The sequence below is a fragment of the Manihot esculenta genome, chromosome 18 (genome assembly GCF_001659605.2).
Source record: "Manihot esculenta cultivar AM560-2 chromosome 18, M.esculenta_v8, whole genome shotgun sequence".
NCBI classification, from domain to species: Eukaryota; Viridiplantae; Streptophyta; class Magnoliopsida; order Malpighiales; family Euphorbiaceae; genus Manihot; species Manihot esculenta.
This window is the reverse complement of record NC_035178.2, coordinates 11,345,533-11,358,600: the sequence shown is the minus strand read 5'-3', so window position 1 is coordinate 11,358,600 and position 13,068 is coordinate 11,345,533. Positions and strand designations below refer to the sequence as shown.

Below are 13,068 nucleotides of genomic sequence, written 5' to 3'. Positions count from 1 at the left end.
TTAATTTTACATATTAAATATTATAAAAAAATTTAAAATTTTATTCATATAAAAAATTAATTAATAAAATTTTAATAAATTAATTAATAATTTTTTAAATTAAACAGAAAAACATTCAACCACTAAAAATAATAAAGCTATTAATGAATAGTATTTTTAAAATTTGATTGACATTATAATATATTTTTTAAAAATTGATTGATTAATTAATATATTTTTTATAATATATTGATTAAATAATAATTTTTTTTGCAGTAAATAGTAAATTTACCCAAAGTTTATTCTCCCTGACCTGCTGGGCAACTCTTATCAGAAACCAGAAGCTCCACCACCTGGTCTTCACAACTCAACAGCTCAGTCATCTCCATGATGGCAATCGTAGACGGATCCAACTCCCTCATATTCGTAAACGCCAAACGAGACCTTAAACTACAAAAGATAAATGAAAACCACAGAAGACTGAAACCCTAACCTGAACCCGTAATTAAAGACATATCCCCCATGAACTCATTGCGAATTCACAATTTGCAAATTCATTAGATCGAATTCTCAACTCTTTCAATTCTAAAAGCTCTCTTTTGGCCCCGCTTATCGCTCCAAGAAAATGTCGAATCTATACACTACTATTCTGTTCGGCGACTGCGATGAATTTGAGTCTTTTTTGGCAGAAGAAGTTGAGGGTTTCGTGCGGCAACTAGCAAGTCACCAGCCGTCACATGATTTGCGCTTTCCGTTGATGGTTTTGATGGGCGATTACGATGATGCCTCGACGATGGAGGAGTTAGCAACTGATGAAGATGATCCACAAACACAGCCTGCGAGTGCCGAGTTCGTCGAAAAGCTGGAGACGGTCAGAATCCAAGAATCGGGTTTGGATTGTTCGATTTGCTTGGAGCAATTGTCGATAGGATCGGAAGGTAAGAAGTTGCCGTGCTCGCATCTCTACCATGGCAAATGCATCGACGAGTGGCTGAAGAAAAGCAAGACATGCCCTCTTTGTCGAGCTCACTGATCGATCGCTGGAAAGATTGATTGGATGGTAATGTTTACTTCTACTTGATTGATTTCTCATAAAGATCTTTATTTGGCTTTGTAGCAAAGATTGAATATTTCTAGAATTTATCAGTGATCAATATAATAATTGATGTTTTGTTAAAAAAGAAAGTTTGAATGTACTTCTTGTGTTATTATTTCATAGCAGAAACAATCTTTCTTGAAGAAAATGAATTAATATATGACATAATGATTGCAAGAAATTATGCAGTTAATTAATGTGAATGCAAGTTAATGTCTCAGTTTTTCTTGTATTTGTTTTTTAATCTTAAACACGATGTACCCTCTTGCACATCCCTCGATCATCATAATGGGAGATCTGCTTGCTCGTTTTTTGTTGCTTTGTATTCTGTTATGAATTTCTGATGCTAAAAACTCGTCTTCCACTCCTGCTTACGGAAAATTTTAATTTCTGCACTTTATGCTTTTCCTGGTTTAGTTTTGATATCTTCTTCTTCTCCAGGTTACTGCACCTGCTGGATTCCAGGCGAAGCAAACTATTCAGATGCCAAGAATATCATTTGGGCAATTAGCAACAGGTTGGTTTGCATCTTTGCATTCTGTTTTTTTAAATAAATTAGGGGTGCGACTGATTTGAGGGTATGATTTGCTTACCAGTTGAGTTGACTACTTGGCAATCTCTAGCATTTTCTTTTTCTCCCTTGGCCGACTTTGATCTATCACTTTCATGTATCATAAATTAATGGTGATTTATCACTCAATTCAAGTTTTCTTTGCATGTCCACTTTTGGCATTGCCATGTTTTATTGGCCGTACAATTTGACTTGTAGGTCATGAATTGGGTATATCTATATCTGACTGTCTATTAAGCTAGTACTAATATAACACCTGGTTTAGAATACTCACTCACATATATACAATTCAATCTAGTCTGTTTATGCATGCTAAACTAGTCGATTTATTAGCTATATAAATCAATCTACTTGTAACTAGAGGATTGTGCGATGTAAAACTCACTTCCTCTGCATATTAGCACTTCCATTTTTTTTTTTTTTTTGAAATTTATACTATAAATATAATAGTGATATATCAAAAAAAAAAGAATGAAATGGTGAATTATGCGGAATTTTCTATGATGCTCTAGCATTCATGTTTATTTGTACATAATTAAGAATTTTTGGAGTTATCTTGGATATTGTTGCATTCAGTTATGGTCTACAGTGAAATTAACTTATCAATTTCTTACCAGAAATTAGTTCAGTGGTATAATATTATTTGGAGTTTCAGTTGATGGACATTTTGTTTTTATTTGGCTGCTATATGCAGGCCCATTGACAACTGTGGTATTGATATGCAAATTTATTTATCTTTGACAGGGGGAGAAGGACCATTTTATTTTCAGTAGAATTTGAGAACTACGAGGACCTGATCCTCCATTATTTATTGTAAGGGGGTACGTAGGCAGCTTTCTAGTGCGGTCCAAACAATGTAAAATAAAATTCCCTTGGAATCACTGTCAGTATCCTTAAAAAGGGAGAAATTTTTGTCTTTGCAGCAGAATTTTCTGGTTGAGCATATTGCTTCTAATTAAGTTACTTTTCACTTCTGATACTCTGACTTTTGCCGAGCTGTACCCGTATCGACATGATATTTTATGGGATACAACATGGAAGGCGTATATTTGTGCACTTGGACACTTAAGTGACATATTCATTCATGTATACATTCTTTCTTTTAAGATGAAGAACATGTGTTTAGATAAAAGTAATTATTTGCTTATATTTTAAATGATGTATTTAGTTATATTTAATCATTTACTTAGACTATGATTATGATATAATTTTATAATTTTTTTATTCTAGCTTATTTTATGTGAGGTATCGTATTTAAACACCCGTGTCTAGTTTTAAATCCATATCTCCATATTTTCTATTTAGAAAGTTGACAAGTCAAACATAAGGATATGAACTAATTTATCACACTCGTACATGTAATATAGCTTTTCACACGTGCAAGTACCTGTAACATAGTTTTTCACACGTGCAAGCCTTAATTTTGAGATGGTACCGTTTTGGACCTTAGTAGAAGATTAAAGTTATTTTTCATGTCTTAAAAAAAAAACTGTATAAACTAGCATTATCATAGATTGGTAGGTAGGCTTTTGCATTTCACACTTATATTCGCATAACTATTGGTATTATATTCCTTCTTTACTCGTGCTCACATTCCTTCTTTATTCTTGTTGGCAAGGCATGCTACCATGGATGGGACGTACCAAAATTTGTAATCTATATTATCTTGTTCTATCTTTGCTTCTCTTTTGATTGTTAGTTTCCTTACAGTTAGTGAAACATTTAATTTTGCCTCATGTCCATGGACTAGCACTAGAAACAACAGCTTCTGCAGTATGCTTGTTTTTGTTTTTAATCAACGCATTCTCTCTATCCTTCTTATTCTTTCTGCTAACGTAGCTGATTTTAATAAAGCTGGTATCTGGCCATATGGATACCTAAAGAGAATGTGTACCACTGAGATTTTGTTGAAGTGCAGATGTTAATTAGATTCTATGAATTTGTTCCTATTGTCAGCTAAGTGTCAATGCTCTGTTATTCCTTGGAGAGCATGTCTCTCCCATTACTTATTTTAATAAATATAATTAAAATAAGTTAAAATGGCAAATATATTAAATAAATGAAGTATAAATTGTATACTTTACAATTAACGATAAATTATAAAAGAATTAGGACGGTTGAAGTAATTGTATCACAAATGTTTTTATAGTTTATAGGAAATACAATTCAATTGCACAATTTTTTTTCTTTATTTTTTAGAATTGCAATCACTTTGAGTTTGAAAAAATGTTTAAAAATGATAGACCGCCGGACTTCCTCTATCCTGGGCGAGGCCGGGCCCAAGAGGAGAATAAAAGTCCAAAACCTATCAAACCCTCCTTAGGCTGACCAACTCAGCATCTCAGGCCTCGACCCAGACACGCCGTGCCGGATGGGTTACCCGCGAGTCCAGACCCAGTAGGAAGAAGCCCAGTCTGGTGATGTGATGTGAGGGAGAGGAGCTGGTCTAGTCATTTTGCAGTCCTACCCGCACACGCGTCGGGGGAATTAAATGGCCGTCTGGCATGGAGAGGGGTCTGACACGGAGAGGGGTCTGACACGTTCGTACATACGGGCCAGAGTGACATAGACAGGTAGCACAATAGCAGGGAGGCATGAGATGTCAGGAAGAGGTAAAAAAAGGAGAAGGGATCTTCTTTGGAGGGTCTTCTTCTTCTGGCTTCTTCCTAAGCTCTATATTTTTTATTTTTCTCTGCAACTCTTGCCTATCCATACTATATGGATTCTCTCCATAGAAGCAAGTAAGTCCAATTTGTACGATACATTCCCAATCTTCTGCAGGATCTCAAAGGGTCTAATGTACCGTGGGGCTAGCTTACCTTTCTTCCCAAAACGAATCACCCCTTTCATAGGAGACACTTTGAGCAACACCAAATCTCCTTCCTGAAACTCTACTTGTTTCCTGCGGACATCCGCATAGCTCTTTTGCCTGCTCACAGCAGTTCTGATCCTTTCTCTGATGATGGGCACTACCCTGCTGGTGATCTCTACTAGCTCAGGCCCTGCTAAGGCCCTTTCTCCAACTTCCTCCCAGCAGACAGGTGACCTGCACTTCCTTCCATACAAAACTTCATATGGAGCCATCCCTATGCTAGCATGATAGTTGTTATTGTAGGCAAACTCCACCAAAGGTAGATGTTGCCTCCAAGAACCGCCAAAATCTAGCACACACATTCTGAGCATATCTTCAATTGTCTGGATGGTCCTCTCTGACTATCCGTCAGTCTGAGGATGGAAAGCCGTGCTAAAATCCAACCTGGTACCCATAGCATTCTGTAGACTCTGCCAAAACCTGAAGGTGAACTGGGGTCCCCTATCAGACACTATTGAAACAGGAGCCCCATGCAGCCTCACCACTTCATCAACAAACACCTGCGCCAATTTATCCACAGAGTAGCCACTCCTAACAGGGATGAAGTGAGCAGATTTGGTCAGTCTGTCCACAATCACCCATATGGAGTCTAATCTGTTGGATGCTGCCGGTAACCCCACCACAAAATATAGCTATATTCTCTCATTTCCACTCTGGAATCGGCAGTGGGTTAAGCACTCCAGCCGGCTTCTGATGTTCCAGTTTCACCCTCTGACATACTTCACAGGCGGACACGAACTGTGCTACTTCTCTCTTCATAGCTGGCCACCAATAAACTCTCTTCAGATCTTGATACATCTTGGTGGCTCCAGAGTGAACACTGTATCTAGCATTATGAGCCTCTCTCATAATGTCACCTTTCAGACTCACATCATCTGGTACACATAATCTACTCCCATAGCTGAGGATCCCCTTGCTGTCAAATCTGAACTCCTCATTCTTGCCTGACTGAACAGTCCTGGCAATTTTCACTAACTCTGGGTCCTCATGCTGTTTCTAAGCCACCTGCTCCAGAAACACGGGTGTCACTCTCATCTGGGCTATCAAAGCACCTGTACCAGACAACTCCAACTGCAGCCCTTAATTAATGAGCTTATAGAACTCTCTCACCACCGGTCTCCTCTCTGCTGAAATATGGGATAGACTGCCAAGCGATTTCCGGCTTAGGGCATCTGCCACAACATTTGCCTTACCCGGATGGTACTGAATTTTGCAATCGTAGTCACTAAGCAGTTCTACCCATCTCCTCTGCCTCAAATTCAACTCTCTCTGACTCAAGATGTACTGCAAACTTTTATGATCTGTGAAGATCTCACACTTTACCCCATAAAGGTAATGCCTCCACATCTTGAGTGCGAAGATCACAGCCGCCATCTCTAGGTCATGTGTAGGGTAATTCAACTCATGCTTCTTCAGCTGCCTAGAAGCATAAGCAATTACCCTCTCATTTTGCATCAGAACACAACCTAGTCCCCCACAGGACGCATCACAAAACACTGTGAAGTCTTCATTACTGGTAGGCAGAGCTAACACCGGTGCTGACGTCAACTTTTTCTTCAGCTATTCAAAGCTTTCCTCGCACTGATCAGACCACACAAACTTCTGATTCTTCTTGGTTAATATGGTCATAGGAGCGGCAATTTTTGAGAAGTCCTGAATGAACCTCCTGTAGTAACCTGCCAAACCCAAAAAGCTCTTAATCTCTGTTACTGTAATGGGTCTAGGCCAGTTAGCTACAGCTTCCACCTTTTTGGGGTCCACTTCAATTCCGTTTTCTGATACAACATGCCCCAAGAATGAGATGCTCCTCAACCAGAATTCACACTTAGAGAACTTGGCATACAAGCCGTACTCCCTCAGGGTCTGCAAAACTAACCTCAGATGATGGGCATGCTCCTCTGCATTCCTAGAATCTAACCTCAGATGATGGGCATGCTCCTCTGCATTCCTAGAATACACTAAGATATCATCTATGAAGACAATAACGAAGTGATCCAGATACTGGCTAAACACTCTGTTCATGAGATCCATGAATGCTGCAGTGGCATTGGTCAGCCCAAACGGCATTACTAGGAACTCATAATGCTCATATCTGGTCCTGAAAGCCGTCTTCGGCACATCTTCTTCTCTGATTCTCAGCTGATGGTACCCAGATCTCAGATCTATCTTGAAGAAACAACCTGCTCCTGCTAGCTGGTCAAATAGATCGTCGATCCTAGGTAATGGATACTTATTCTTGGTAGTGACTTTGTTCAACTGCCTGTAGTCGATACAAAGTCTCAAGGATCCATCCTTCTTCTTTACAAATAACACTGGAGCACCCCAAGGTGAGGTACTCGGTCGGATGAAACCCTTGTCTACCAACTCTTGCAACTGCTCCTTAAGCTCCTTCAACTCTGCTGGTGCCATCCTATAGGGAGGGATAGAGATTGGTCTGGTTCCAAGCATCAATTCTATTTCAAACTCTATCTCCCTAGCAGGTGGTAGTCCTGAAAGCTCGTCTGGGAAGACATCTGGAAACTCTCTAACCACGGGCACCGAGGCGGGCTCCCTAACCTGACTATCCAGCTCTCTCACATGAGCTAGAAACCCCTGACAACCTCTCCTGAGCAACCTACGAGCTTGTAGGGCTAATATCAGATCTCTAGGCGTACCCCTCCTGTCTCCTCTGAAGACAACCTCTGACCCATCCTGATCTCTGAACCTGACTACCTTGTCTCTGCAGTCCAAGGTAGCACCATGAGCAGATAGCCAATCCATCCCTAGAAGGACATCAAAATCCATCAAGTCTAGAACCACAAGGTCGGCTGGAAGGCATCTACTCTCCACAAACACTGGACTATACCGGCAGACTGACTCTGCCACTGATGGATCACACTTGGGTCCACTGACCCAGAGGGGACACTTTAACCCAGAGACTATCAAACCCAACCTCTCTATGGCTCTCGGAGCAATAAAAGAATGAGATGCACCAGGGTCCATTAAAGCATACACATCTGAACAACCAATGATAAGATTACCTGACACCACGGTGTTGGATGTGTTTGCCTCCTGCTGTTTCATAGTGAAGATCTGAGCTGGAGCTGATGGACCTTTACCTCGGGAACCAACTGAAGAAGAGGCTGCCCCTCTCCCTCGGCCTCTGCCACTGCCCTGAGTCATGGCTGGAGCTGCTGGCTGTGCCACACTACCAGAAGCTGTCAGTTGGGATGGTGCCATGAAAGGTGCCCTGGGACACTCCTGTGCCATGTGTCCCTCTTGCCCACATCTGAAGCAGGCTGTGGTCCCAAACCTACACACTTCCTTGTGTAGCTTACCACACCTCAAACACTCTGCACCATCTGAACCCGAGCTCGAGCCACCACCGAGTCCCAGACCCGATTTTAACCTGTTCCAGAACTTATTCTTCTTTGACTTTTTGGTGGTGCTACTCCACCTCTTACTGCCTGAAGCTGCTACACTCAGAGAAGAGGGATCCAACTTTCCTCCACCTGGGGTCTTGGAACCTGAGGACTGTGCCACTGACTGCTTTACTGTCCCCTGAATGATGGCACTAGCCTCCATCTTCCGTGCTGCATCCACTATAGTGTGGAAGCTCTCCCTCTCTACTGCAAGAATCAAGGAGGAATACCTAGAGTGGAGCCTCATGGTATAGCTCTTGGCCTTCTTCTGATATGTATCATAAGTTTGCTCCACAAACGGCAACAGCTCCAAGAACCTATCTGTGAACTCATCCACACTCATCTCCTCAGTCTGCCTCAACTGTTCAAACTCAATTATCTTAAATTCCCTTGAGCTATCAGGGAAAGCCCATCCTGCAAATTCATTAGCAAACTCCTCCCAGGTTAGGCTGTCCAATCTTGGGTCCACATAGTTCTTGAACCACTCATGGGCCTTTTTGTATTTAAGTGTGAACCCCGCCATCTGAATGGCCCTACTGTCATCTGCCCCTAACTCATCTGTAATCATTTTAATTGTCTTCAAGTACTCAAATGGATCATCTCCCGTCTTGAACTTGGGAGCATCCAACTTCAAGTAGTCTGTCATCTTAACTCTGCTTCCTCTAGATGAGCTAGGCTTAGGCACTTGGACTTCAGGAGCTACAGGTTCAGGGGGTGGTGGAGGAGGTGCAACATTCCCTTGATTAGAGTTTGTTACATTTGGATAAAAAGGTGAGGGTGGATACATTGGGTACTGGGGGTATGGTGGATAGAAAGGTGGGTAAGGCATGAAAGAGGGGTAAGGGTTAAAGCTGGGGTGATCCGATATACCTCCCATCGAATACCCGGGGCCCTGTGGAAAGGGTTGATATTGAGGTGGTTGAGCAAACTCCGAGACCTGAGTGCCTCCTTGAGATTCTCTCATGCCCTCTTCAGACATGCTTACACCTAAACTTCCATCTCTTCTCTGGTCAATATCCATTTCTTCCCCCTCAGCTGACACTCCACCCTGAACTGCTCCTCTTCTGTTTGCATCAAAAGACCTTCTAGGGTCCCTTGACACTCTCTCCCTGCTAGATCTACAGGACATTACCCTTGGCAATGCAGGGGGGTGGGCATCCATGCCCTCATTTTCTGGTGGGACTCCAGTCAATCGCGCAGATCTACGAGTGCCTCACATTCTGATTACTGAAAAGCAACACACATCACATAAAACATTAGCATCAAATGGTTCATGTGGAAACACATGAATCCGCATTACATACATAGCATAACATTAATGCACATGTGTAATACCCGGCTAAGTCAGACATCGGAATTCCTACTGTCCGGTGGAATTTGGGGATGTCAGAGACCTCTAGTACGGTATTAGAAAGAGTTGCTAAATGTTTTTAAGACTTTGTAAGGTTTAGCGTAGAAAATGAGTTGAGTTTCGTGGAGAATTGGCCAAAGGAGTTTTTGTCATGTTCGGCCCCCGAAGGTTAAGTTCGGCCGCCGAAAGTGCCCAATGTTCGGCCCCCGAAGGTTATGTTCGGCCCCCGAAAGTTGCATGGTTTTGCATGCAGTTTCGGCAGCCGAAGCTGAGGTGGTCGGTTAGTTGTGCACACTCCTCAGTCCGTGGTTTGGCCAGGTGTTCACCTCCAGATCATGACCAGAGGGTAGGCCACGTCTCCCTTGACTCATCTGCAAGCTTTTAATCAGCTCATGCAGAGGGTTGCTCGTTTGCAAGAGGTTTTGAAGGTTTTGAGAGAAAAGAGAGGTTTTGGTGGTTTGAAGCTTGTGACGGGGATTTGTTGAGTTCAAGTTGTTCCTCTGCTAGTTTCAGGAGGTAAGAGAGGTCTTTATACTTGTTTTATGGTTTTAACAGCTTTTAAAGAGGTTAAGGGTAGAGTTGCATGTTTAGGTTTTAGAGTTGCGTTTTGATGTGTTCATGGTAAAAGCATGATTATGTGTTGTGTTAGTTGTTTTGTTGGGGTTAATAGGTAGTTTGGGACCCCTTTGTGCATATACGAGAGTATATGTGAGTTGAGACGTTGAGGTATGCATATTAGAGTGTGTTGGAGAAGTTGTGCATGAGAGGAAGCAAGGTTCTGCCTTCTGGAGAACCCAGCTTCGGCCGCCGAAGTGAAGATTCGGCCGCCGAACCCCTTGTGGAGGTAGTTTCGGCTGCCTACGGTTGCCTCCGAAAGAATGGACTTTCGGATCTGTCATGCACATTCGGCCGCCGAAGGTGCCGCCGAACATGCATGAGTTTCGGCTCTGGAGAGGACATTCGGCCGCCGAACCTGCTGCCGAATGTGTTCTGGCCAGCCTTCGTTTGCATGAGTTATGTGATTAATTTCAGAGGTTTAGAGGGGATTATGGGGAAGTGGTTAAGAGTTATTCAAAGTATGTGTGACACCTCATTCGAGTCCATTTGTGTAGGATTGGACCCGAGAGTTCGAGGAGGTCCTCAGAGTTAGAGATATCAGAGTCAGTACAGTATCTGCCAGAGAAGCAGAGGTGAGTGGAACTAAACTACATATTTTATCTTGAGAAATGACACGATTCTAGCATGATCCATGCATCATAAACTGCCATGCTATGTATTAGGTTGTATTGCATTAAAATTCACGACGATGATGCATTGCATAAGCTATTGTTTATGTGGATGAATGTTGGATGATCCTTAGCCCTTGACAGAGAGCAGATACAGATTTATGGCATGAGATAGCCATACCAGGTCGCCCCTGGATAGTCCAGGTCGCTCCTGGTACTATGAGTGAGACAGCTGGGCTGTCAAATCAGAGTGAAGTGTAGACCAGGTGAGACCTCGTCTCCTTGGCACAGTTAGTCATGCTATGATATCAGAGAGATAAGTGGAAGACCAGGTGATGACATTGTCTCCTTGGCACTGTTGGTATTCTAACATGTAGTTGAGGGCTACTGGTGACAAGTTCATCTTTGAGCTGATATGATTGTGATGTGATGCATTTCATGAGAACATGTAATTAATGAACTGTTTTACTGTTCCTCCTCACTGGGCTCTAGAGCTCATCCCACTCCCTTAACCCCAGTTTTGCAGGTCCTGAGATAGCTATGGGAAATCAAAGTCAGCAAGAGGACAGAGGAAAGTTGTGCTTGAATGTATGCTGTAATAGTGTAGTGGACATGATGTAATTAAAAGATTAACGGTCATGTAATGTATAGATTTGTACTGTCATATACGGATAGACTTGTGCTTTCCCTAGTGTTTTTGCTGTTGCGTGATGTATGCTTAATCCCCTGTACATGAATCCTGTTTTACGTTTCTTGATGAGAAATGTGTGAGTTAGGCTTAATGTATGGCTTCGATGAGATACCAGTGGAATGTGTTACAGATTAAAAGGGTTTCATTCCCATGACCCACAGCAGATAGTAGTCCCTGGTATAGGCCCTGAGGGCCATTTCAGATTGACATATCTGAGTAGCAGCAATTAAGCCTACAGAGTTTTACAGGATTGTTGAGTCTATTTGTATCATGTCTGGGATTTATCAGGTACACAGAGAGTATAGTCGGCTTGCTACGGGTCCCGGCGGCCTTAAGCCGATCTGGATCCTAGTGCCAGTGATGGTTCGGACCGTTACTGAGGGGTACCGGTTTCCGGGTCGTTACAGATTGGTATCAGAGCATAGGACCTCAAGAGTACGGTGTGTTGAGATATCCCACATCGGAAAGAGGTGGTGTTTTGTATAGGAAGGAAAGCACAATAAGTTAAACTCATGTCCACTAGGATAGGATGTGGAGTCCTGTCTTGCATGCTGATGTGAAATGCCATGATGAGTTGCATGTTTCATGATATATTCTTTATATGTGTTGTGGATTCATGTATTCTTACATGGATCATTTATTGATATCTTTGTGTGATGCTGTGCTTTTCAGAGGCAGGATGAGAGGAACTCGTCGATCTGTTAGATTGACAGGAGCTCCGCCGGAGGATGAGGACATGGATGCTCATCTCCCCGTTCTGCAAAGGGCAACATCAGATAGTGTAAGCAGAGAAGGTACATCAAGGGACCCTAGAAGGTCTGTTGATGAGAGTAGAAGGGGAGTTGTTCAGAGTGGTATGTCAGGGTTTATGAGAGAAATAGAGGAGGAGGAGCAGAGTAGAGATGGTAGCTTTGGCAGGAGTAGGTTGGGAGGAGATATGGGTGAGTCCCAAGGAGGCACTCAGGCCTCGAGGTTTGTTCCACCTCAGTATCCACCCTACCAGTGGGGGGCAGAGTACTCGATGAGAGGTACATCAGAGTTTCCTAGGCATAACCCATATCCCACCTTTATGCCCTATCCTTCCTTTTACCCGTCATATCTACAGTATCCCATGTTTCCACCCGTCTTTGGTTACCCAGGGTCAGTAACCCCTAACCCGGGGCATGTTGCACCTCCTCCACCACCAGTAGAACCAGTAGCCCCAAGTGTCCAAACACCCAAGCCGAGTTCACCTGGGGACAGTATGGTGCAGATGACAGCTTATTTGAGGTTGGATGTTCCCAAATTTGAGACTGGTGATGACCCTGTTGAGTATCTTAGACTGGTCAAGATGATAACTGATGAGTTGGGAGTTAGTGAGAGTAGAGCCATTCAGATGGTAGGGAGCACATTGAATTGTGCGCAGGCAAGGGAATGGTTCACCCAGTATGTGGACCCGAGGGTAGAAAGCTTATCCTAGGAGCAGTTTACTACAGAGTTTGCAGGATGGGCTTGTCCAGATAGCTTAAAGGAACATAAAGAGAGTGAATGTGAGCAGCCAGGGCAGACAGAAAACATGAGTGTAGAAAATGACCCAGAGAATAGTGACTGTTTTCCTTTGGGTGAGGCTGTTGCAAAGAATAAAAAGAAAGTGAGAGGCCTAAAAGGGTCAAAGAAAAGAGAGTTCTGGAATAGGGTAACGTTTGGCATGGGTTTTCGTGAGGGTTCGAGTTCTGGTTGGGATAGTTCTCGATGTGCGACGTGTGGTAGAAGGCACAAAGGAGTCTGTCGGGCTGGGACAACAGCATGTTTCAGGTGCGGACAGGAGGGGCACATGGCACGAGAGTGTCCCACTAGAATCGTGTCAGCACAATTCCCACAGACATCCTCAGACCATATCAT

At 42.9% G+C, this 13,068-nt stretch overlaps 1 long non-coding RNA gene across 1 annotated transcript; it reads left to right on the top strand.

The window, feature by feature from the left end:
- The first annotated feature begins 271 nt into the window (after nt 1–271).
- Nucleotides 272–2,702, top strand: LOC110606326. Its single transcript, XR_002486500.2, has 3 exons — nt 272–1,039; nt 1,517–1,592; nt 2,391–2,702. It is a non-coding gene; the product is annotated as an uncharacterized LOC110606326 (long non-coding RNA).
- The last annotated feature ends 10,366 nt before the right edge of the window (nt 2,703–13,068 follow it).